The sequence below is a fragment of the Lonchura striata genome, chromosome Z (genome assembly GCF_046129695.1).
Source record: "Lonchura striata isolate bLonStr1 chromosome Z, bLonStr1.mat, whole genome shotgun sequence".
NCBI classification, from domain to species: domain Eukaryota; kingdom Metazoa; phylum Chordata; class Aves; order Passeriformes; family Estrildidae; genus Lonchura; species Lonchura striata.
The window spans coordinates 36,791,733-36,817,041 of record NC_134642.1 but is presented as its reverse complement, the minus strand read 5'-3'; the positions used below and the strand labels follow the sequence as shown (position 1 = coordinate 36,817,041).

The following is a 25,309-nucleotide window of genomic DNA, read 5'->3' as shown; positions in this document are numbered from 1 at the left end:
GGGAATTAAGTACTCAGCAAATACTAACTTCTACAGTTAATATACTGGAGATGGTCTCTTTCCTAATTAACTCTCATAGACACAGGCTATAAGAAATTTGTATTAACCACACAGTTCATGCACGTACATGGACTCACTCTCATGCCTGTTTATGGTAACAGTACTCCCTCATTCTCTTGCTGCTCAGAGCTTCCACTGGAGCCAGGGACTCAAAACACATGCAGCCACACTAATCTAGCTTTCTGAGGGCAACACTACTCCTCCTTTTCTGCTCTGCTCCACTCACAAGGGTCCCTACAAAGGGCTTACAGTCCACTTGCAGATCTTGCAGCAGCACAGCAACCCAGTGCCTCAATACAAACTGACTCTTTCATGTTATCCTTTCTATCCATCTCATAGACTTTGATGCTACCAAGAAACTTACAGCCTCACCTCAGTTTTAGTGTGCTCCTTCATGTTATCCCCTCCACAATGCAGCACTTCCTTAATCACATACTGCAGTGCGAGAGGAACGAGATGTAGCTGTTTTCCAAGTAAATTAACACTCAGCTTTCAGTTTCCAATAATTTAAACTGATCATTCAGTTTAGGCAGTACATGGTCTAAAAAGAAAACATGAACAAAAGTTCAAATTTTGTTTTCAATTTTTGCTGAATGACTGTAAATAGAATTCAAACATAGACTGAAATATCTCAGTCCACAAAAACAAGATGCTAAAAATGCCAAAGTTTTTTAGAATAATCTAAATTAGATGTTTATATTTTGTCTGTTGGATGGGTTTTTCTAGCTCAGAAAGGTTCTTTATTTTTTTGTGATGTAAAAAACCTAGCAGCCCTTTAGGTGTTTTATGGAGGGTCTCAGAGTAGAAAATACTGCTATAAAGGTACTTTGCAGGGATGCTGTCCCGGTTTCAACAGGGATAAAACAGTAAAGCAAACTACACCATTAAAATAGCACTCAGAAAAAGAAACAAAGCAATGAAGATATGAACATTTTAAAATAATACACACAATGGCTAGGATCCATGATTTTTACTGCTGTAAAATAAAACAATGCTTTTCTGTAATTTCTTTTAGCAGTTAAGAAAAGCAGAGAATCGATTCTCTGTAAATAACTGACCAGCAAGTGCTGAGACAGCAGCATCTGCAAGGGTAATGATGCTGCACCTCATTTAAAATTGAAAACAGCTCATACAAGATTGAGACTGCTACTAATAGGACATAGAGTGAGTCAGTTCCACAAGTCTCTTCTGACATGATTCATTCTTAGGATAAGAAAACTAAAGAGAAATTTTCAAGTCTCACATCTTCACATCACTTTCACATGACCATCATTATAGCATCTGTAACTTGCATCTGTCTCTTCTCCCTCAATTCTCCCTTGAAAGTGAGATTTACCTCCTGAAGTACTCCTTTGTTTTTCTCTTCTGAAAGGGGACTATAAAAAAGGGCTGAGGAGAGGAAAAAACAACCCTGGATTTCACACACACAAGTCATTCCAACTTTTCTATCTATGCTTAACAGGGTTCTTCCTTCCTGCTATTATTAGTAAATCTCACAGTTTACTTCTCTCAGCATTAAGTTGGCAGATAAAGCACAAAAGAAAAAGGATTTCTTACTTATTAGCTTCTGACACCAATACACAGTAGAATGCAAAAACCTCTTCCTGTGGAAGGTTGTTCATCACATTTTTCATGCATTGTTGCTGATATGTTTAACTTTTTTGTTTCACAAGTCAGCAGCGAAGCAGCTATTGTTTCCAAAGTGCTGAGCAAGTCCAACTGTGGGAGCAAGAGATGTGCAACAATTCTCAATGGTCTCTCTGGTGGCTGCAGACTGAGGTGGCCAGACATAGGGAAGAAAAGGCAGGGGCAAGGAGAGCCTGACAAGCTGGAAAACTAAAATCTGGGTGTAGTTATATGAATTAGAAATTCTGTTTCAGCTTATTTTTAGTTTCTATTCCAGTATTCTATTCCTTAGGAATAATTCTGCTCTTTATTAATCTAGCCAGGTCTATTCAGAAACACAGCACATGATGCACAAGGCTAAGCCCATCCTTATAAGTTCACCTGTCAAAATCCAGAGATTTGGCAGAACCTTTCATTTTATAGTATGAAACACCAACACATAATTTTTTTATCCCTTGTGTGAAATATTCTACAAAAGCTCATGCCAACCTCATCACAAAGAAAATCATTAGAACTCACAAAGTATTACACAAATAACACCACCACAAACATCTTCAGAGAGCACTCTGCTTTTCACATTTCTGCACCTTCCCATACTAAAGAGCTATTCACAGAATCTGCACACAGACTATAAATGCAAAACATATTTAGATGCCAATACATATGCCTCATGCATATAGCTATTTTAATTTAGAATATTACATAAAGAAAATATTTGTAAACCACAGTAGAAGAGCTTAAAAAGATCAGATACCTATGGAGGTAATAGGAATGTAAGAGACAAATACCTTATTTTGTCCAAATAAGAAAATTTTAAAACTAAAACCAAACCAAACCGAGTGACTATCACTAAGAATGGCAAAAACAAATGGTCAAGGGGACTTGTGAAACAAAGAGGTTGAGTGAAGGCAATTTTTACTAATACTTGTTAAATTCTTAATGTGCAGGATCTTATTGATGTTAGTTCTCAGGCTTCATGAAACAAGCTGCTAAATGCTATTAGAGATCATCTATGTCCTTTGCAGGAGGGCATTTGATAGCCAAGGAGTGCTGCTCGTGACTAACTCCCTGCAGATTTATGCAAGATAATGAGCCTCAGTAACCACATATATACACATATTGCTCTGGAATTTCAGAAACATAAGTATATGACTAATTCTAACTTATGAATGAAGCTATGCACAAACTCACATTTGCACTGTTGGCAGGAACCCAGCTACAGGAGCTTTCCTTAGTCTTCAGTAAAGGAAAGCTGAATACTGAACTGGGCAGTCACGTGAAGCACCTGAAGCTGAAAGACTCATATAAACCATTGCTAGGAATGATGCCACACTAGAGGATTACTCAGAAAATATGTGAAATTATATGTTCTGTCTTTGAGTGTGTGAAGAGGAAAATTAACACTATTTTTCTGAAAGCCTGTTAGTGACCTAATTCTACAGCAGCTATTGTAGTGCTGAGTGCTTGCTCCCATTTCTGTCCCAGTAATCACTGCCCAAATTTCAACCCAACCACTGATTAGCAAGTATGCATACACCAGGGGAAAAGGACAGCAGACAAGAATCTATCATTTTCAAGGATGCATTCTTAGCATGTTAACACCAGCTGCACCACACACTAGTTGAAACACAAGGAAGGAACTGGAAAACATTTTCAAAGTTTTCAAAGTATTAGTTATCACAGCTCAAACAAATAAATACATAAAAGATATTGAAAATAAAACTTTACTAACAACTTTTTCTGTATGGACCAAGCCACCTTATGAAAGCTGTTGATCCAAGCACACAAGCCATTCATTAGCAGTGGAAATGGTTTCATCCAGTACAAAGTCGATTTATACTCGGGATCAAATTATTACTTTGAACAGTTTGGGACTGTTGTTGCAAAGGCTAACACAATGTAACTATTTAGTTCAGAGAGATTACTTGGTCACAGTTCTCAACTACCTACACAGAGAAAGGATTTAAACTTAACCCACCATGTAAGACAAGAGAGGAAATGCCATGTAGTAGACCTCCACTGAAAAACTAACATTGTGAAAAGTAAAACTAATTATATATTGGCAAAGGTTTTCACAGGAGGAGTGAACTGGTTGAAATAAAAATAAGATTGGATGTATTAATTACTAAGAAATTCTAAATATGGGTTCAATGCAAGTCTTACTATATTAAAGCCTTTAGTTCACATTACTCTGTCAGACTAGATTAGCACAAGCCACACACAGATCTCACTTTAGAAAGGATTTTAATGGTGAAGGAAGACAATATGAAAGAGAGAAAATACTGACTTTGAGGTAAGACTTACAATATGGGTCACATAACACCTTGCCGGATTTATGTCCAGACTGACCCTGTCTTTTAAAATAGGTGGCAACAGTCGGTCAAAAATGTCTCATTATCTTGAAAAAAGACACAGACCAATCACATTTAATTTGGAGAAGGCTGTTCTATATTGGAAAGTGTGACAATGCTGCTCTAGCTGATGAAATATGAGTTATGTGCCTTGAGACCTGTGCCCTAAAAGGCTTCCCACAGCCATGACTTTTGGAAATGTGTGGAGCAGGGGGAAGGAGGGGAAAAGGAAGAGGAACAGGTAGAATCTGAGGAACAGATGTTACTATTCTCACAACTAGGTGAAGCCCTAAAGGAATTTGACATTTAAGATCACCTCACAAACACGGTACTTCTGTTCTTGTTGCACAAAACTCAAGACAATGCAAGTTTACAAGAAAAATTTTTTTTTCTCCCTCTCCTCTCACCTCCTCTCTTTTCTCTGGCTAGGATTAAACTTAGAAGCTTATCTCCTTGGTTTTAGCTCCAGAGTAGCTGTAAAAACCTGAGGTCACACGTCTCTTGCTGCAAGAGCTGAACTTGATCCAAAACATGAATTATTGTGAAAATTAGTTATAATTGGAATACTTATAACTTACATTCAGCCTCTGGGCTTCAGAATCTGCAGATGCTCCACCTATAATACTGACCATTATAATTTTCTTCTGAAGTTCATTTGATTTAGGAAGCATTTTTGCTTTGCAGTAATATTCAAACCAATTATTTGAGAAAGATATGTTGAAGCTCTGTCCTCACTGATTTTACACTAAAGAGAGGCCATTAGAACACCCAGTTCAAGAAGGACAAAACCATGATCTGCCATACAAACATAGTTACATCACATGATGAGCAACACTGCTGTCTTGGCACAAGAGCTTCTGGATGACTGTGCTAAATCCTGCTTGGAAAGGAGAAGGGCTGCTAGCCTAAGGTAATACCACCAAATAACCCCAAAAGGCAATCACCCAGACCTACCCTATGCCAAACAGAGCCAAGACTCTCCTTTCACTTCTCCAAATTTCTCTTTCGTATGGATTCTCTAAGATATGTGGGATGTGCAACTCTCAAACATGCATGTAATTTGAAATGCAGCTAATAATGGAAAAGAAAATATGAATACCAGATATTCTCAGACCACCCCGATGGACTGCAGCGTGAGAGTGTCTTCACTCAAAGCCTAAATGCTGCAGAGGGGCTCACCTTCACATTGATTGAGACCACCCTCAGTCTGGACTAGCCAACTTTGCAGTAAGTGGCCTGGGTCACCATCTGGCTCCAAAGCAGCTTTTCCTGTCCTTCTGTGTTCAAAATGTTTGAAAATTAAGAAAAAGCAATTTTTAAAGCTTTAGGCTGAAATGTGTGTCATGCCCAAGGGCACAATGTGGAGGGCATTCAAGGGCATCATGCCAGCTGGGAGAGAGCTGGCTTGCTCTGCTCACCACCCTAGCCAACCTTGCCATAGACCACACCCATAACATCCAGAAAAATTGCTTAACTTTGCCTTAGTTATGTACGTGTTATGCCTGCATTTCTTCTTGGAGGGAAGTAACTGATTTATTCAGGGAGCAAAACTAGCTTAAGTGGATGGCTGAGACCCAGAAGTAAAATATGGACCATTTCTGAGCCAGATTGACAGTGTAAACCAGCCTCAACCACCCCTGCTGCTTGTACTACTTTCATTATACCTTTAAGCAACTTTTGCAATAATGACAAAATTATGCAAGCATAAGAAGCATTCCAGTGTACTTTTCTGACAGTGTTTATCACCTAAAGAAACCACTCAAATACATTGCTTTATTTAAATCTCATGATTATGCACTACAAATTACCAGGCAACCTTGATATGAAACTATCAAGGTTCAGTCAATATTATAAAGGTGTTATCAGTGCAGTTGTAGGTACAAAGCAAAAACAAATGCATACCTCTATTTTTGGAATATATGTACAGCCCAAAATAAAGTACTTTTTGACTGTTCAAAATGCAGTAAGCTATACTGGCACAGAACACTACCATAACATTACTCATCAATATTCCCCTCCAGAACAAAAGAAAACAAAAAAGCCACAAAAAAATCTCCACCAAAAACTAAAATAAAATCCCACAATAATTTCCTAACAAATAGTACTGTATCACTAAAATTGGTTGTCTGGAGAGAGAATGCTGCAATATAAAATCAACCTAAAGAAAGCACTACCTTATCTACTTAAGGAAATTTCAGGAGACTGGGGCTCGCTGAATGGCTGTGCTTTTGCAGGACACTTCCACCGAATTGCTGGGTATAGGGATGAGAAAGCAGACTGCTCCCTGAGAACACATGGCCCAGTAGAGGGGGGGGGGGGGGGGTGTTGCTAAAACCAACCTGCCAACTCAGCAGTCCATCCTCTCCTGTGGGCTGTGCTGAGGGTCTGATTTTTGGCACGGTAGGAATTGAGGCAGAAGGAGCAGGGAATTGACACAGTGCTGTCCTTGTTTCCATGACATGTGCTTTTATAACTTGTGCTCCCTGAGGTAAAAGGCACAATTTGGACTCAACAGCTGACAACTCAGCAGTTCTCTGCCTGTAGGATAAGGGAAAGCTGGTTCTGTAACAGAAAAAGCTGTAGCAACAGTTGACCACACTCCAGTGCCAGCTCCAGACAGTGCACAGAAAGGAGGGAGTGCATATGCCCTTCAAAACCTTACACCCTAACCAACATTCATACCAATGGCTTAGGAGCTATTTTTAGCCTAAGCACTTTCTGCTTACAGTGAAACCTGCTACTAGGAATGATTCCAAGAGACAGCAGCAGGGAAAGGCAGACAGCAGCAAAGTGGCAAAAGGCCCTGTTGAGCTTCTGGTGCTTGCAAGAGTTCAAGGACCTTACGGACACATAGCAGCAGGCTCCCACAGCCTGTAAATGTAGGGACTGCAAATTTTCCAGAAGAAGGAGAGGAGTGAGAAGCAAAGAAATGATGATGAGTATGAAAAACAGTCCCCAGATATATTTCTCAGGGACAGATAAGAACTTTCAAAGATCATTTATTCTAATTCAACTCTGTTCATTTGTAAGTCAAGTAAGGAAGGAAGGCAAAGAACACAGGGGATTTCTGTGTTTTCTTGTGATAGATATCCTAGCTGCCCCTCAATAGGTAAGAAAATAGGTCTGTTCATCTAGGAATTTATATCATCATTAGCCCTCATCATTGCCATGCTAATGGCTCTGGAAGAAATCCCTGTGATTCTGGAAGATCATCCCTGAAGACATTTAAGCATGTCAATCTAAAAGAGACATGATTGAAAATCCCAGGTTGCAGGTAAATACTGGAGAGGAAAAAGAAATAAAAGGAGAGGTTATGATAAATTTTGTAGGCATCAGCACACACAGATGCAGTCTCATCTTTGACAGGGCTATACCACTTGCCTGATGCTGAAACACTCAAGATTCACAAAGTAACTACTCCCTGCTTGCATCTGCTGATAAAATGAGTGCAGAACCAAAAAATCAGGTTCCAAAAAAAAAGCTGTTGCTGTTGTTTAAAGACATAGGAGAAGAAAGCAGCAGGAATGTTCCCTTTTCTGAGGCAACCCAAGTCACTGCAGCACTTGCTGGGGCATCAGAAACACCTCAGGCTACTGAGAGTGACAGATGAGTCAGGATGAAGACTCCTCCAGCCCTTCTGTCGATTCTGAAACTTAAGTAACCGCTTAATGAAGACTCAGTGCTACACTCATGTCCTTGTGAGACCATACTCACTGGAAATGCAGGATCATGGTCTTCAGGTCTTGGTACCAAGGACTATTTTCATCTTTTACATTAAACAGTTTATGGAACAAAAGGTATCAACCAGCTTCATAGAACAGGACATTTCTCAAGTCTTATCTAGAAGCAAGTAATTTTTTCTTATTTTTTAGACAAATTTGATGCCTACCAGTCAAGAACTAATCATAACTAAATCCCGGGGCAAAAGAAAAACATAATCCATCTGCATAAGCCTTGTGATATATGACGTTTTGCAAGATAGAGTCAGTATTTACAAACATGTCAGTTGTTCAAATACATCTTTTCATAAAGCACAAAATTTGCTGTCAGACATTCACTGGATTAAGCAACCCAACATTCATACTCTAAACAGTTGTTTCTAATACATTTAGAGATACTGTTCTAGCATTACCTATGGATGTCAATAAATTCAGATATTTTTTTAACATTTTCTAACACCCTGAGCTGCATGAAACAGATGTGACCTTATAGCCAGAGAAATTATAGTGCTATGAATACCTGCTGAAGTAGCAGCAGCAGCTTTGCCACCTGTTAAAAAGTCTTCCCCTCTGTGAGAGGAGCATCTCCACCCATATGGCTGTTCCAATGTATTCCTGATTTGCCTTCGGCAAGTCTGTGAGAATGTCCTCACCTAAAGGTTAAGTCTCTCCCTTTCCTCAGCACACCTGTAACGGGATTTTACACAATCTAATTCACAGATAATGCTTGCCAGTGGTTGCTCTAGGTGACTAAAGTGTGTTTGGAGAGTGCACAATGGAAACTGTTATCACTTAGTAATGCTAATAAAAGTCTGAATAGGTGAAACTGCGATAAGATGAAAGGATGCAAAGACTTAGTAAACAGAAAGTAAACAAAATCGGGTGATCTACTGACTCCCTACAAGTTATAATCCAAACCAGCTCCAATTTAATGATCTGTAAGGTTTCATTTTGTGACTTTCTGCAAATTTTCCAAGGTAGATCACAGTGTAGTCTACTGAGACTAGTCTGTCTTTTTAAGACCTCTCCGAAGTAATCCGCAGACCCATCTCCAGCTAATAGCCAGCAACTCATGCTGACAAATAATAACCAAGTGCAGATATGGTGCTTGCTACTCATTCTGTGGATACACTCATGGCATTTGCTCCTGTCTCTTCCACATGCAAATCCTTTTTCTCATCAAAGATATTGTTTTTTAATCTAGATTCAAACTTTGGCCAAATACAGGAGACTTCTAGGTCTATTCTCACCTTTATCTACAGAAATCAACAGAAATCAAAGTTTATCTTTAGCACCAAAATCGTGAAGCATAAAATGGTTGATGAGCTAAGGACAAGCACAGACTTTCTGCAGGTTAAGTCATTCATGCATTCTTCCCTACAGAATGTGCAAAACTCGATATATAAAGCACGTGGGCACTGATGGATCTACACCAAAAAAACATTATGTCTCAGCTGGCATTACCACATGCTGTTTTGAGACGGAACATGGCACGACACAGAGTTCAACCTTTCTCACAGTTACTAGACCTGCTTAGTCTTATTAGCAGCCTGGGTTCATGCTGTGGGGTTGAACTAAGGGTTTAGGAAGAATTTAAATATTTCTTCTACAGTAAGGAGAAAAAGCAGAATAGATTTCCAGGTGAGATGTCAAAGGCAAGTCACACTGCCTTACTTAGGCAATAAGCTGAGTTTCAAATACAGCAGAAATCAACCCAATTCCCAAGCCTTCCTGGAGGAAATTTGACAGAACATGGCCTTGATAATGGAATATAAATATTTGACTATTTTAATGTGAAAATCTGTCGAAAAGAATTTGAGTGACAATTCCTACACAGCAGCTCACTATTCCACTCTCCTCAGTATTAGGTGATTTTCACTCCCATTCATAGCAGACTTCCCAGGCATTCACCACCAATGACAACTGTAAAACAAAGCATGCATATAACCAATTCCTACCAAAGTAACACAGAGCATGCCAGCACAACATAGTCAATTCAAATTTAGACGCTGAATTTTACAAGGGAATAACGTTCTTTACAGAACTACCTCAAAGGTTTTCACAGATCGTTTTCAAACACGGTATCTAGACACATTAGAAATTCAATCACTCAAAACAGACACAGCTGCCGCTGTGCCAGAGCCCCTGCACAGCCACTGCGCAGCGAGGCGCCCAGCATGCCTGGATGCTCCCCAAACACTGAAGGGGCTCTGGAGTTTCCTCTTAAGGTTCATTTTCCAAAAGGGTGCCACTTATTATAAAATAAAGAAAAATAAAATAAAATAAAGAAAAATAAATAAAATTACAAGAAGAGGCATAAATAGTATTTACCCGCTGCTTAGTCCTCGAGCCGGCCAACCTGCCGGCCAGCAGAATGAGCTGTTGACAAAACACAGCCTCTATTTAAGTCGCAGGCTCCGGGCAGCGGCAGAGAGGAGCCGCCGGTCTCCCCCCGCGCCCCGAGGGAGCTGCCGCGGTCTGCGCCCACAGCGGCTCCGACCCCGCCGCGCCCCCGGCGCCGCCGCCACCTGTCCCCAGCTTCGGCGAGCCCCGAGCCGCACAGCACCAGCCAGGCGGCCGGGGGGCTCTCCGAAGGTCCCTGCCGCCGCGCAGGGTCCCGGCGGGGCTGCCAGCCCCCCCCGCCCCTCCCGGCCGGCACCTCCCCGGGGCGGGCGGAGCGAGGGAGGGATGGAGGGAACATCCATCATCGCGCCCCTCGGCCGCCTCCTCCCAGGTGCGAGCGGCCGGGCGCGGACCCGCGCGGTGCCGCACTCACCCGGCGCCGCCCGGCCGCTCCCTGAGGGGCCGCATGCCGCGGGTGCGCGGGCGGTGCGCGGCGCGGCCCAGCTGCGGCGGCAGAGTGCGCAGCGCCGACAGGAAGGAGGGATGCAGCCGCAGAGGGAGGGAGGGAGGGAGGGAAGGAGGGAAAGAGAGGGAGGGAGGGATGGAGGCGCTGGGCTGGCGGGCTGCCCGCGGGAGGAGCCTGCGCCGCGCACCGCCCGCCGCCGCCCCCGGCCGTGCCCCGGGCACCGCCGCCTCCCGCAGCCCGGCACGGCCCGGCTCGGCCCCGCTGCAGCCCTGGTGCTGCCGTGCCGAAGCTGCCCGGCGCTGCGGGCGCCGTGGGGGGGGGCCGAGCTGCCGGGGACTCCGCAGCGCCGGCGGTGCGGCTGGGTCCTCAGCGGGCTGGGGAAAGTGAAGGCGGGGTCTCATCTGAGCCTTTCGGGTTCTGTCTGTGTCACAGTCAAATACCCTTTATAGAAAAGTACCTTGAATACTTCCAGTGCTGCCAGACTCCAGGGTTGGACGCGGCGGGCCTGGCTCCACAGATGCAGGCGATTCTTTATTCATTATATCTTAGTATTTGCCACTAGTTTTTGAGGTCTGAGATTTGACCTCCAGCATTTCTTTGAAGCCGCAACTGTTGCATGTCAGCCTCTCTTGTAAATGAAACTTGAAATCCTCGCAATCCCACAGTCTCGAGAGTCGGGCAATTAACAAAAAAAAAAAAAAAAATGCCATGAGACCCGTAAAATCAGAAGGGTTGGCAAGCCTGTGGCTCCTCTGTTGTGCCCCAGTCAACCACAGGAGAATGGGAAGAAAAAGTGAATGCTGGATTTTCTTTGTATTTTTCTGCCTGCATTTTCCAAGTTGCTGCAGATTATTTATTTGTCTCACAACCCAGATGACAGAAAACTGCAAATACTTGCATGGAATTCCTGGACCAGACTTATGTCCCACGATGGCTAAGTAGGTTTCAGGTCCCCAGATCCAGACTCTCCCACCATCCTGCACATTGCCTGCACAGTCTAATTGAAGATAAGCTGTTCTGCAGAGAAGAAATCTGGCACTGTTCTATCTCCTTTCCAGCATTTTTAGTTGTGCAAACAGCACTGGACATGCAATAGACCAGCAAGATGCACATGAACCATGTGGTTCAGTCATGCATCAAGATGCATGCCTTCTGATCTGTTCTAGCTCAAGAACATGTTGACTTCAGGCCTTGAACCCTGAGACACTTGTGTTGGTGTGTTGGCCACTATGTGTTGGCCTTTTCAAGAGGAAGGATTAAGTCTCCTTATACACCTACAATTCTGGGATTATTTTAAAATTGATTTGAAGAAAAGCCATGAGCTGTGAATCCCAAGCAGAACATTGATGCACATTGAAACACCCACAGCTCCAAGGATGGACAGACTTTAAGGCAAGACTCCTATTAGGGATCTTCTATTTAGTAGGTTTAAGCAGTTGCCTTTCCAACACATCAGTCATCCTTTCACACTAGCAAATCTCTCCTCACTGAAAAGGCTGCTGGATGGCCAGTTCTCTGATGAAGTCTTCACTGCAGGCACAAAGAGGTTTGATATGTCAGCAACCTAAAAACATTTTCCCATTTAGTTCCCATTCTAGCCTAGAAGCCCTTCTACTTTCTTTCATGCAAAAGCAGCCAAATCACAATGAAACTGGGAATACCCATAGCACCACTAGGTTTGAGGAGAACGTGAACATTTCATTGTACACACCTGTTCAAGGGAGGACTGCTTTGTCTTTGTTTCTTGATCTCATTAACTGGAGCCTGGTGCCCTTTCTAGAGCTGGCATCTAAATTTCATGATGATGTAGCATGCACTTTGTGCCATGGATGATACACACATATGCGGGTTTCCATCCAAGAAAATGACACAAGAACTGTCTTTAAAAGGCATTGAAAATGTTAAATGAAATTGTACCACCTTCCTTTTCTGCAGCTCATGCTATTGCAAATAGTAAAGTCTCACAGGCATCTCACTTGTCAGAAAGCCCTGTAGCATGTGTGTGATACCATCAGTAGTGGCAGAAGATTTTCAAATTCTCTAGATCACAAAACTAAGCAATAGTAATTTTTACTATTTTCTCTGTTTAATTAGCCAGATAGCTTCCCTGTAATTTACAGACATTTCATACAGGAGCAGTGTGTATTTGAGGGTTTTTTTTTAAGCAGAAAAGTATGATTGTAAAATTAGAAAAGGCTTCCAGGACAAAAATGAGATAGGGATAGTTCCTGAAGTTGTATTATTGTTTTGATATTGTAATAATGACTGAATTTTCAGTAACTCAATTGGAAGTTAAGAGACAGAAATTTCTAGGTCTGGTACAATTTACGACAAGTTTGTATAGCACAAGTTTCAAGATGATAAGACTACAGATGGTTGGTATCAGTTATCTCTTTTTTTATACAGTGAAATATGTTAATTTTAATATAAACATCCCCTAGATAGATGAGTGGCCTAATTACCCTGCTACTTCTGATCTGCAGTAAATATGCTATGCATGCATACAGTCTCATTATGACATCTTCTCCATAAACTATCAGAGCTGCTATATTTTATGAGGAAATTTATCTGCATAGAGTACATACATGAATGCTGTTTGTTTCCTGTCTTATCTCTGTTTTGCAGAGAACTGAAGGACAGATGCTGGAATGCACAGCTATGTCTTTATATAGTCAGTGTAGGGTCTTGTCATTGATGTCAACAGCAGCAGGGCTGTGCCTTTCAACACTAATATTTTGGACATTGAGAGGGATAGGTTTAAGTCTCTGTGGAAAGTAGGTTAGCTTCAGTTTATTTTAGTCTATCTCAAGGCTTAGTTTTACTTAGAGAACAACAGATCTGCTGTCTAGTTCAGAAAAAAGTTCTTGAAACATGTAATTCCAAACGAAAGTGAGAAGTCTAGCTAGGACATTTTCATTAATGAGAGTTTCCTGGAGCCATTTAGTCTTGTGTTTAAGGGTGTGTTGGTTATTTATGGCAGAGAAAAGTAACGGATGTGTTGATGTTCTGGAACTTTTCCTTTGTGCATTGTTTCTAATTTCACAGTTGTATTTGGCACCTACTTTCCTCCAGGCAATAAAGAATATTAAAGAATTTCCTTTGCAGAGAAGCTGTGTGCACATTTTACAAATCATACAGTTTAACCAGAAGTTTAAAAGGTAGTACTTCTACCAGAATTTACAAAAGTCAGAAATTGCAAATATATAGTAGTACTGGCAAAAGTCTGCCAATGCTTGTTTTTATGGGCTATCTGTTCCTCTTTACAACAAAATTATATAATACAACCAGGAAAGCAAATTTGGGTCTAACTGAATGTGTTCAGGAAGGCCAATTACAAAACTCAGATTGACTGTGATAAACACAGGAGTAACCTCTGCTCAAGCCAAGAATAACCTCAAGTACCGGGGATAGTGCATGTATTTTTGTGCACTTACAAAGCAACAGTTCTTTCCTATGAAGTCTCAGTGGAAGCATCTCTTGTTATCAAGCTGACATGGAGCTTTTCTTGGAAATGGGGACACTGACCCCAGAGAAATAAACTCTTGGTAATTAATAATTTTCAAATACAGACATTTTCTTCATCATTAAAGACCCATTCCTGTAAAACCAGGGACATGTTGGCAATATATTGCTAAAGGACTTAAAAAAATTCCCTGATCTCTCTTGTCTGCAGAAAAACCATGTAGCCCTTTGTGATTTTTGGGTTTACAGGGAGAAGCAATGAAGGACTTTGATCTACTGACCTGCACTAACTTTGATAGTACCATGAATTTAAAAAGAAATGGGTAGAAGAATACTACTTGCCAAAGACAATTAAATTTAATGCACCCACATTCCTTCCACTGGGAAAAAAAATCTGCCTGGGAAATACATTGTGTTGAAATACTGGATTCACTGTCTGTAATAGGACCCTTATTGTTGGCAGTGAAAGTAAAGCTTCTCCCATGCATTACAGAGGAGATGGATTACATTGCCACACATTGCCAAATGCCAAGAGCATTTGTGTGTAGGATAGAAGATAGGGGGTACCAACTGTTGAGTCTTCACTGAGTACCTTGGGTCCATCTTCACTGGCAACTACAAACAATTCTTTTGAACAGGTCTTTTATATCTTCCTGAGTCAAGCAGCTGTGCAGTGATCTTGTCTCAGATCCTTCCTTGCCTTACTCTACAGAACCTTTAGAAAAGTTTCTGCCCATCACCTTATATCCTCTATTTCACATCTTTATAGCTACTGTCTGGCTTCCTGTTGAGAGGATATCATCTGAGCTGCATTATCATTATATTATCAGAGCACAATTTTTGGGGGGTGACAAGTAGCCTGTGCTAAGGGAACTGAACTTTTGGTTTTATCCTGTGATCTTGATGTAACCAGCACACTCCTTACCATTCCTTGATTTGAGTACAGTCAGTCATGCCCACTGTGTCTAGTAATGCTCATTTTTTCCACTCTTGCTCTAGTGTGGCTTCTGATGCTTCCACAAGCAGGCATTTCCATTTGTATTTCATCCAGCTAAGTCTTAATGCCTCAGTTAAACATGTCTACAGGGGCTGCAGTGAACTGGTGCCTGAGAAGGTATTTGGTGAGGAAGTTCCCCTGCTACAACCATCTCCATGCTGTAACCAATTAAAAGCTACAGGCCTGCTTTTCAATTTATACACCTGTGCCATCCTGCAGGTGCTTACACTGCAGCGTAAAGTACAACACATGTTTATTCATCACATTGGATGCATCATATTGCTGAGTCTAATACAGTAGCATGAGAGGTCTGTTGTTGAGACAGTGATATAAGACACAGAATAGTTCTTGGGAAGGAGTAAAGCTAAATACACATTTTTGAAGAAACATCAACAAATTGTTACAGTCTTGCTGATTGTGGAAGAGTTGGTGGAATCAAGCCTAGAACTAAGTGTGATTTATAGATATGAAATTGAAGAAGTGTACAGTACTGGAAGAGCCTAAGTACATAAGGAAAAGAGGATTTATGACAGTCAGAAGCAGTTTAGATTTGTAATAGCCAGAGAAGCATAGAAATCTGAAAATAAAAGATACCAAGAACATCTCAGACATTCATATGCCTGTAATTTTGCAAGGCACTTCACTGGCTCCCTGACAGCAGTATATCACATTCAAATATCTGTCATGTTTGCAATTTTCAACTATGCTCCTTATTTCACAACTCTCTGTCACTGTTGTGTTGGCTCTATTTCCAGTGCAGTGCCTTTTCCGTCAGTCACGCTTTTCTGATCACCAATTTATCAGCTAGATATTGCCATGCTTTATCTATTTCTAAGAGAGCTCACCGAGAAATGCCCTCTGTACTACACGGCTTCAGATTTTCTGTGCATCAGTCCATGGCCTGAACATGTCTGATGAATGCTGAATAAATGTGAAATACTCTAAGCTCTTGTGAACTTTAGATGCACTTCAAGCTGATCTCCATTCAACCAGAATTCATGTAACTCAAGCTGAGCTGCCAGTTTCAGTGAATCCCAAGTGAGTCCCTAGAATTTTCAAAATTCTCCTTGCACAAAACTCCCAGGCAGCAACACCATCTCCCCACACTGAGCTGTATCCAGGGAAAGAAACATGACTTCTCCAGCACTATCCTTGGATTGAGCAGTTAGCCCAGTCACTGCTTGGAAGCAAGTTTCCATGCATCATCATAGAGTTGCAAGACAAAGAGAGCTCAGCTAGAGGGGAGGTAAAGATACGCAACAAATGCTTGTCAGGAAAAGAGGAAGTTCTGTATTCACATGGTTCACAACATTCCTTCTGTCAGCCCTTCCATGTAATTTTTTCAGATGTGGGTATCAGTACTTCTTCACATAGTACATCAGAGCTTGGGATGTTATAGTATGAAACAATATGCAAATAAGATGCCTCAAAGTGTGGCCTTGGAAGATATAATGGCAATATGCAGTTATTAGGAGCAACTTTGTCCTTTCTGAGCCTGACTTAAGAAATACTGGTGTTTTTGTTTGTGTTTTACCCTTGTTAACCAAAGTTCTCTTGTAGGCTAATAAAAGGTCTGCATTTGAACACAAACAGAAGTGCTAACTTTAGTAAAGCAGATATTTCCAGCATGTTTGGAAATCAGGCTGAGAGAAGTTTTCATAAAAGTAGGCAATTCCTTGCATGAGGTGACTATTGCAGCAAATTCCATATCTATTCTAGGAGTTTCCATCAAGGTGGACCTATTTTTGTTCTCAACCTTATTTTTATTATTGTCTACAATAATAAAACTCTATAATGACATACAATTCTAACCTAGTATCAACTTAATTACATATCTCTGCACATCCTTACATCCTCCCATCTGGTGTAACAAGCACTCTTGCTTTCCGTAGTTGAAGAGTTATGGCAATTTTATTGCCGCCGCATAACCTGGTAAAGCCAAAGGAGCTGCCGGCACAGGGCCTGATTTGTATCATCAGTGCAGCAAGGCTGAGCTTCTTCAGGCACAGAACAATTTTCTGCAAAACTCTTTTTAGAACAGATGAGGACAGCAGTGGAGACACCAGAAATGTATATACATGCTGAAAATTGTGTGACTGAGCATGCATTGATTCCCCACTGGGGTCACATGAAATGCAGACCAACCAGGTGTCCCAGAACCATGTCTGTCAGCACTGGGCTAAAATGGATTCACATTCACACTTGTCTCTGTTCTGTCCTCCCTGCTCTGAAACACATCTCACCCAGGAGGCTGCAAAGCACATTTTTCAGACAGGTGCTGTGAGTGCATAAGACACAGGCTCATGCATGTTAATGAGTTGATGCATATGTTGGACTAGATTAGGGTTTGGCAGGTACTTTTTCTGCCACTAGTATGAACTTCAGCATCCATCAGATGTCTCTTATTCTGTGATTTTGAATTGTGTTAACCTAATACTTTGCATATTTCCACACAGTAACACAGATTAAGGAAACTATTAGTCTTTTTTTCTCCTTTTCCCCCCTTTTTTTTCCTTTTTTATTTTATTCTTTTTCTTTTTGCAGTTTTCTTTTTTTTTTCCCAAATTTTTTTATTATCCTCCCCTCAAGTTATTTTTTAACTGAATAGATTTCCTGCTGTGAGCTACACTGAGTACAAACATCAAGCCTCCGGAAGGCTGATAGGAGGTAGGGATAAACAGGAATAAACAGCTAAGGGCAAAGATTAAAGGGCTATAGGGCTGGAATTAACATCCAAGGGCAGAAGCTGAAGGAGCACTCCTGCTGTGTGTCAAACCACAGTCCTGAGCTCTAGGCTGTCCTTGGTCTGGTGGAGGTGCTGGGTTTAAATTTCAGCTTTGTGCCTTAGTCATTAGATTGGAGTATTTCAGGCACAGTCAGGGACTCAAGCACACTTGCAATAGCCAGGATGAACAGACAGTAGGAACATAAGGAAAAAAACGAACTTGCCTTTTGTCCATTGTCTGAGGCATCATAGTTGAGAGACGTGAGTTGTGTCCCTAGTTGCAAAGATCATTTGGACTCTACTCTTTGTGAGCCTGCATCTGAGCATGACAGCAGTGCTCACCCTCCACAAAACTTTATAACTGACTCATTTGGATGTCCACTGGAACAGGGAAATGAACTTGCCTGTGAGGAGTACATGACTTGGAGGAGAACATACATGCCAGAAGCTTTTATTATGCTCTTAATTGCAATTTTAGAGGTAGTTCAGTGAAGCCCCAGTAAGGGTGTTTGGTTTTGGCATGCTGGCTGTTGCAATCTCTAAGTATTGAATGCTTTTTCAGCCTGTGCCTGTTCTCTGCTTAATGCATGGGGCTGCTGTGAAGTACAGTCTGTTAGACATATATAGACACTGCTGCATTTGGCAATTTGATGTTCCTCCTACTTGGATAGGCTGCTAGCTCTCCTTCACTCTAACAAAAATTGCAAACTTAAAAGTCAAGGTTCTGACACACTCTTTGCTGAACCTAAAAAGTATAATAAAGCATCTAGTGAACACAGGAAAAGACTCACAGGAAGCAACCTGCTGAGCACAGAACACTTGTTCTAGCCAAAAGGAAATTCCTGTTGTTTCATTTGTTTTCTCAGTTTTGCTTTCCTCTGCATAGCTCTGTAAGCTGAGTTTTTGTTGTCTTTCAACTTTTGTGTACCAACAGGTAGCAATTCTACTATGCCTTGTTCCAGACCCCTGGCCTTACATGCAGTTGCTCGTCTCATTCCTGTAGTTGGCAAAACTGATGCCAAGGAGGACTCTGAAAGTTTTGGCCTGTTAAGATGCAAAATATACATACTTTGTGAAGTCACATTTAGATGGAGTCTCTTCTGGCTTTGGAGATTATAACATTAAGAACACTATTATGTGTCATGTCTTGCCCTACCTACTCAACAGTTCTGTTCAAGCCTCATGTAATTGGCATTTATGGCCCTGAATCCTCTTGGATTTAAGCACCAGGGAAATTTGTTTCTCTGTACTTGCAAGGCAGAAAGAATAAATGCCATCATAAGTGTACATACAGGCTTTAAAGGCTTGACTGGGAAGTGGAAGGGCTGGGGTGCAATGGGAAGGGGTGTTCCAGAGGGTTTTTCGTGCCCCCAGGGTGCTCTGGCCGCCTCCTTAGGCTAGAGGGCACTGTCCACTCTGATTTTGAAGACGGGACATCCCTTAAAAAACAACAGGGAAGTAGTGGAGGCAGAAAGGGCTGAAGCGGGAGCGAAGGTGGTTGTGCAAACAGTAGTCCCTGGGTAGGGAGCGGGAAGTGCAAAGTTCTGATCCCTACTCCAGGCCATGCTTTTTTGCCCCGTTGTATTCGGGTGCCGAAACCGTGCGTTTTTCACACAGAACACTGAGGCTTTCTCAGAAAGCTGGGAAGAAACTTGTATTTGCCCGTGACAGACTATGATTCACCCTGTCCCTTATTACAGGCAGCAACCTTGACAACTCTCTTGTGCAATCCTACCACTTTCCCGGACTTCACGGGAACACAACCCTTTGTGCTGAGCTATTTCAGAATGGCCTGACTCCTCCCGCCCGCAGAAGAGAAAGCCTGGACAGAAAGACTTGCTGAAACTCCCACTTCTTCGACGGTAATGTAAGCTGTGCCATTAACATGTTTTCCTTTGATGTCCGAGTGGTAAAGGCTTCTTCCTAGCCTTCCCTACATCCAGAGGAGGCAGGATTTACAGTAGCTATGAGTATGTGCCAACCAAAGCTCTGCAGCAGTGAGAAAAGGTGACTCTCAGGAATTAAGGGCTGGTTTATTCTGTTTCCAGCTGGGAGTACAGAGCAGCATTGTCCTGCAGGGATAGCAGAGCAAGTATCTCACAGCTCCAGTCCCCGCAAACCCAGAGAGGTTTAGGATATTATCTCCTCTTGTATTAGGAGATAAGCTTATATGCTGCACCTATGACAGTGGTTGCATAAATCATTGCTTTTTTGGCAAGAAGTGGTTGCCAGAGAGACTGCAGGCTGCTGTTATTGCATATGGATGTGAAGTCTGGTCTGGTAGTGCAACTGGCTCCGACTCGAGAAAGAGGGAGTGTACGCAAGGCTTCAGGGGGAATTTGTACCAGTTAGCCTGTGGGATGGGTTCTCACAGCTGGTAAGAAGTACAACAATAACTCTGCTTCCAAAAGGAGCTACTCAGCAGTCTCAGATTGACTCAGAAATAAGCATTTGAGTTTTAAAAGAGAAAAGCTGGGGGCAGTCTTACCTTAACACCAAAAAATGTTCGTTTTGCTAACTACTACAGCTCTTCAAATATTGCCTCTCTATTTCTCCCCTTGTTTTGATTGGATCTTTTTTTCTTTCTTTCTTTTATGTTCTCCCTTCCTCTCTTCTTTGCTCTTTTGCTTAATTATTCTGAAGCTGGTTAAAAGCTACTCTAGCACTTTCTTACAATGGTCTATGGTCTGTGGTGCCAAGTGTCATAGAAATCTCCAGGGATCTAGCCCTCATTCTATCCAGCAGCAGTTATTGACCAAATGTGATGCTACTCTTAACTTTGAGACAAAATAAAAGCTGCAGAACCAACACAGTAAATAGTCTCCCAGAGATGCAGTAAATTTTCTCCTCTAACTTCAGCACGGTACCAAGAAATAATTTTCACAGGAAATCTCTGTACTGGAAACAAATGGGAAGCATAGCACTCTAAAGATTAGAGAGGAAGGGTTATATTTCTGTTTAGCTAGTCATTTGCAGCTTACAGCAGTTTGGAAAAATAAAGCTATGTAAATGTTATATTTTATTAAGGGACATAAACCAGCTCCATATTAACTAGCATGTATGTTTAATATCAAATCTGGCCAGGGAAAGTGACAAATCCCTTGTCTTTGATGTATTCAGGAGCATATCAGGTCTCTGCAAGCCTTTGTTGTCAGTTTTAGCAGGAAAAGAACTCTATACAATTAAGACCTATACTCTCAGAAAACTTTTCCTGATAAAGATGAACTGAGAAGAGGTGATAACTGTAGTGACATTATCACTAGAAAAATGGTTACTTTACCACTATGACTCTTCCTTTCTTTTTTACTCCTAAAAGTCAATTAATTATGTTTAAAGGATGTGTGTTAATGCTTGCTTTGGAAACAAATGTAGTTAACACATAATTCATTATTTTGCAATTTTGCTTTTGAAATTATGCAGCACAGAATAATATTTGCAAGTTTCAAAATGTATACGTTTTGATTTTTCTTGAGGAAGGGTTTTATGCATGAAAACTTTTGTTAGTCAACAGAGAAAAAACATGGGGCAGCTTCTGAATAATCTTGACAAGTTAAGTAATAATTGCTGATCAATCTATATCCAAAATGCAATCAAGATCCAGACCTAGAGAAAAGAAAACATGTAGAGCTGCCTTAGGCATCAGCAGTCTCTGCTTCCCTGATGCTCTTTGGGCTGTGATCCTCTTGACATGATTTTGATGACAGGAGCTTGGAATCTCTACAAAGGATATCTTTTGGCACTGATCTCTCAAGTTTGCAAAAGACATATAAAATACCATGTTGTTGGTTTTCCCAGCAAAGTCACAGGACTTTATTGGGATGTTCCAGTATCCTTAAGACATTTCCCCATTTCCCCACTGCTTCAGAATAACAGAACTGAAACCAATCTTTGCACGTAAACTAGGGTACAACACAAAAGGTCTGACTGTCACTACCTTCTTCTCTGAATATGAATCATCTACAACAGCCTAAATTTTGTTAGTTGCTCAAATGAAGTGGGGGATCTGAGAAGAAGTATTACCTGTAAGGCTCAAAAAAACCTACCAGGAATGATAGGATACATGAATCTTAGGAATATATATATATAGTTATATGAAGTATAACTCCTGAACTCTGGAGAGATGCTCAGTGTCATGTTTTGCTTTCAACCTGAATGGTTGCTACAACAGCCCAAAGAGCTGGTAACTGAACTGAAAACTTATATGCAGGGTGTCCAGTCTTCATCTACAAGTAAGTCTTCTATAAGCTGCTTTGAAGACATCCTGGGGTTTTGCACTGCTTCACTCAAATGATTTAGAAATGGCAGCATATATTACATGAGAAGTAATTTCCACAGGCAATTTCTGTATTGGAAACAATAATTGGAAAGCATGGGGCTGTAGTGGTTAAGGTGCAAAGGTGGAAGATTACTCACAGGACAGTGGCCACAGATTTACAAATCCAGCGATTACTGAATTCTGGCATGAAATGTTGTTGTGCTTTTGCTACTAAGCTCAGCCAAACAGAATAATCACTGTAAAGACAAGAAGATTAATTGAAAAACTGATGAGCTCCCACTGCTGATATTTGTTTCTGCAATCACAGACCAACAGTTTTGAATTGAGATCCTCCTTCTGAAATAATGTCAAAATGCTTAAATAAGAAAATCAAGCAAAAAGAAACAGAGGAGGAGTAAAAAAGGGGTAAATACACCAAGATGCACCTGTCACCAACATCTGAATACAAGCAATTCACATCAGAACAAAGAAAATGTATTTTAAAATATTTTTAGCAATAATTAAATGTCCATATTCTGTTACAGAAACTGTGAAGATCTTGATGTACCTCTAAAAATTTCAGTGCAGAAAGAAGGCTAAAAATCATTTGTAAGAATAAACTGAGGAACTGAGGTATTTTGTCCAATTTTCTTTTTCTTTTTCTTTTTCTTTTTCTTTTTCTTTTTCTTTTTCTTTTTCTTTTTCTTTTTCTTTTTCTTTTTCTTTTTCTTTTTCTTTTTCTTTTTCTTTTTCTTTTTCTTTTTCTTTTTCTTTTTCTTTTTCTTTTTCTTTTTCTTTTTCTTTTTCTTTTTCTTTTTCTTTTTCTTTTTCTTTTTCTTTTTTTCTTTTTTTTTTCTCTTTTTTTTTCATTTTTCCTTTTTCTTTAGTTCAGTAATAATCCTACTTTTTATGTCTTCAGCGTGTGATTTTTTTAAGAACCATTACCACTGACTTCTCCTGAATGACATAATTTGATAATGATAGATTTGAGCATTCAGTATTTAGTGATCCCATATGATTTTCATTGGAGTAAAATAAAGAAATGCACTGGTGATTTTTATAGATGAAGGCTTAAAATAAGATCAGAAGTTTTGAATAATCTCATATTTAGTAACACAGACAGGTGCCAGCTTGAATGTCTGAAAACCACATGTGGAGATATGCAAAAAAATGCCTTTTTAAGACACTCATACATGAAGATTATCAACAAAATTGTTAAGATGAAAGGCTTATTAAATGAAAGGCTTATGCTGTTTATTTCCTATTAAAAATAGAAGTCTAGAACATATTTTGTAGAAGTCTATCAACTCACATGGAAATGACAATGATAACATGATGACCTTAAACTTGTAAGGGGATGGAAAACCTTTTCTGAAGTCCTTGATCTGAAAATTGTGAGCTGTTCAAAGTTCATTTGTTTGAGAGATGATGCATGCAGCAACAGATGGAACCATCCGAGGAAGCCTGAGTATATTCAAAAGCTTCCGAATGATTCCAGTAAAAGTCCTTGTACAGAAAGTTCCAGCTCACTTCTTGTTTACTTGGTTAGCTGCTGTAGAGGAGTCACATAGGATTTCCCTAACAAATCACATGTTCTCATATTGCAGCAACCTTGAGCCAAATGCATAGAAAACCTTGGGTAACCTTTTCTTCTTCAATATACACAGGGAGAAAAAAATCTGTTTTCGACATTTTTGGCCCCTGCATTACATAGATGATGGCCAAATAATGACCTATTCAGCATATTTCCTCCTGCACTCTGAACAGTATCTGTTTAATTTTCTGTCAGTCTTATCCTTAATAGACTGGAATATATAAGTAAGAGGGTCATACATATATTAATATAACATGAATGTAGGCTTACAATTTTGAGTATTAGTTCACAGGAAATTATTCTGTTCCAGATGCTGTGAGCTATTTTCTTGTGCCTACTGAAAGACAAAGAGAACCAGAGCTGGAAGTGCCTTTGAAAGAGTTTTTGGAAAATCTGGCTTCCAATATCTGCTTCTTTCTTAGGCACTTCAAAGTCACACATGGCCTCACCCTTCAGCGCTTGGCTTTCATAACTAATTCTCTGAGCACTGAGTGCAAGTGCCTTCAGTCAGTGTTCTTAATGCAAAAGATGCCTAAAAACAGCTAATACAAAACCATAATAACACAGATTCCTCCAGATTCCTACTAGAATGTGTCAAGTTGAATACTGGTCACAAGAAGGGAAGATCTGAATTCTTATCCCTGCTCCAGGGACTGTGCCCTGAATCCACTCACTATTTAACATAAATAGCTCTTTAAGCAGGACCAGAACCTAGGGTTCCATTAATCTATGTAAGTGCTAAAATTACTGAATTACTGATATCTTTTTCCTCCTTGGTGAGACCTGAAGTCTTTCTACAGAATGACTTGTCTTTCACAGAAGAGATAAAAACAGGCATCGATTGCCTGTATCACACACACAGGAATATCTGACTTGTATGTGCAGTTTCCTACCAAATGTGTAGAACACTTTAGGTCACTAGTTTCTTTACAGTCTACACAAAAGAGAGCTGCACTTACACTTCAAAGTATTCATGGCACTGAAAATACAATATGTATTCTGACTAATCATAATAAATACATAATTTCCAGTTCACACTGTCTTTCTGACTTGTGCAGAAAAATTTATTTAGGCTTTCCTGCAGTATCTGTGAAAGATTTTCATTCCCCTTTGAAGACAAGGCATAGCATACTCATGATTCAGGCAAATGGGAGAGATGGTGATAAGAATTTCTACTTATATTTAGGGGCAGCAGATTGTTCATTACGCTGTTTATTTTCACTGATGTCATCCTGACTTGTGCTCAAATGTAAAACCAAAGCAACTTAAATGCAATTTATTCTTTTTGGAAGACTATTACATCAGATTTCTTTTATTTTCTTTATTTAATGCAGAGTAACTCAGAAAATATTTTATGTTAATAATGGCTTTCCCACCAGTCTTCTTCCACAGAAGGCATTGACACCACTGATGCCACAACAACATTGATATTGATAAAATATGTGTTAAAGAACAGCAACCATTCCCTCCAGGATTTCTTGTTAATACTAACAGGCTTTGTTTAAATCTTTGTCATAGAAAAGCTCCCTTGAATCCAGTGAGATTTAGGTAAGTTCCTTGGACTCTGAGGCCAGAAAAGTTTCTTCACTAGCATAGATTCATTAATTTGGGCAAATACTTGCAGAGAAGCCATTATATGTTCTCAGTAGGTGACAAAAGTTGCACAAAGATGAATTTTAGTAATAAAGTGATGATAACAGCCTAAATAACC

General features: G+C 40.5%; 1 protein-coding gene across 3 annotated transcripts in view; it reads right to left on the bottom strand.

Moving 5' to 3' along the window:
* Positions 1-10,635, bottom strand: part of LIFR (LIF receptor subunit alpha) — a 53,978-nt gene extending 43,343 nt beyond the window's left edge. The window contains exons 1-2 of one of the 3 annotated variants that reach the window (XM_077790527.1): positions 10,088-10,348; positions 433-601 (exon numbers count right to left, since the gene is read on the bottom strand). The gene's annotated coding sequence lies outside the window, so the exon portion shown is untranslated. Of the gene's footprint in view, positions 1-432; positions 602-10,087; positions 10,349-10,532 lie in introns of those variants that run through there. The other 2 variants (XM_021551576.3, XM_021551569.3) reach the window with 2 other exon arrangements.
* Between the last annotated feature and the right edge of the window lie 14,674 nt (positions 10,636-25,309).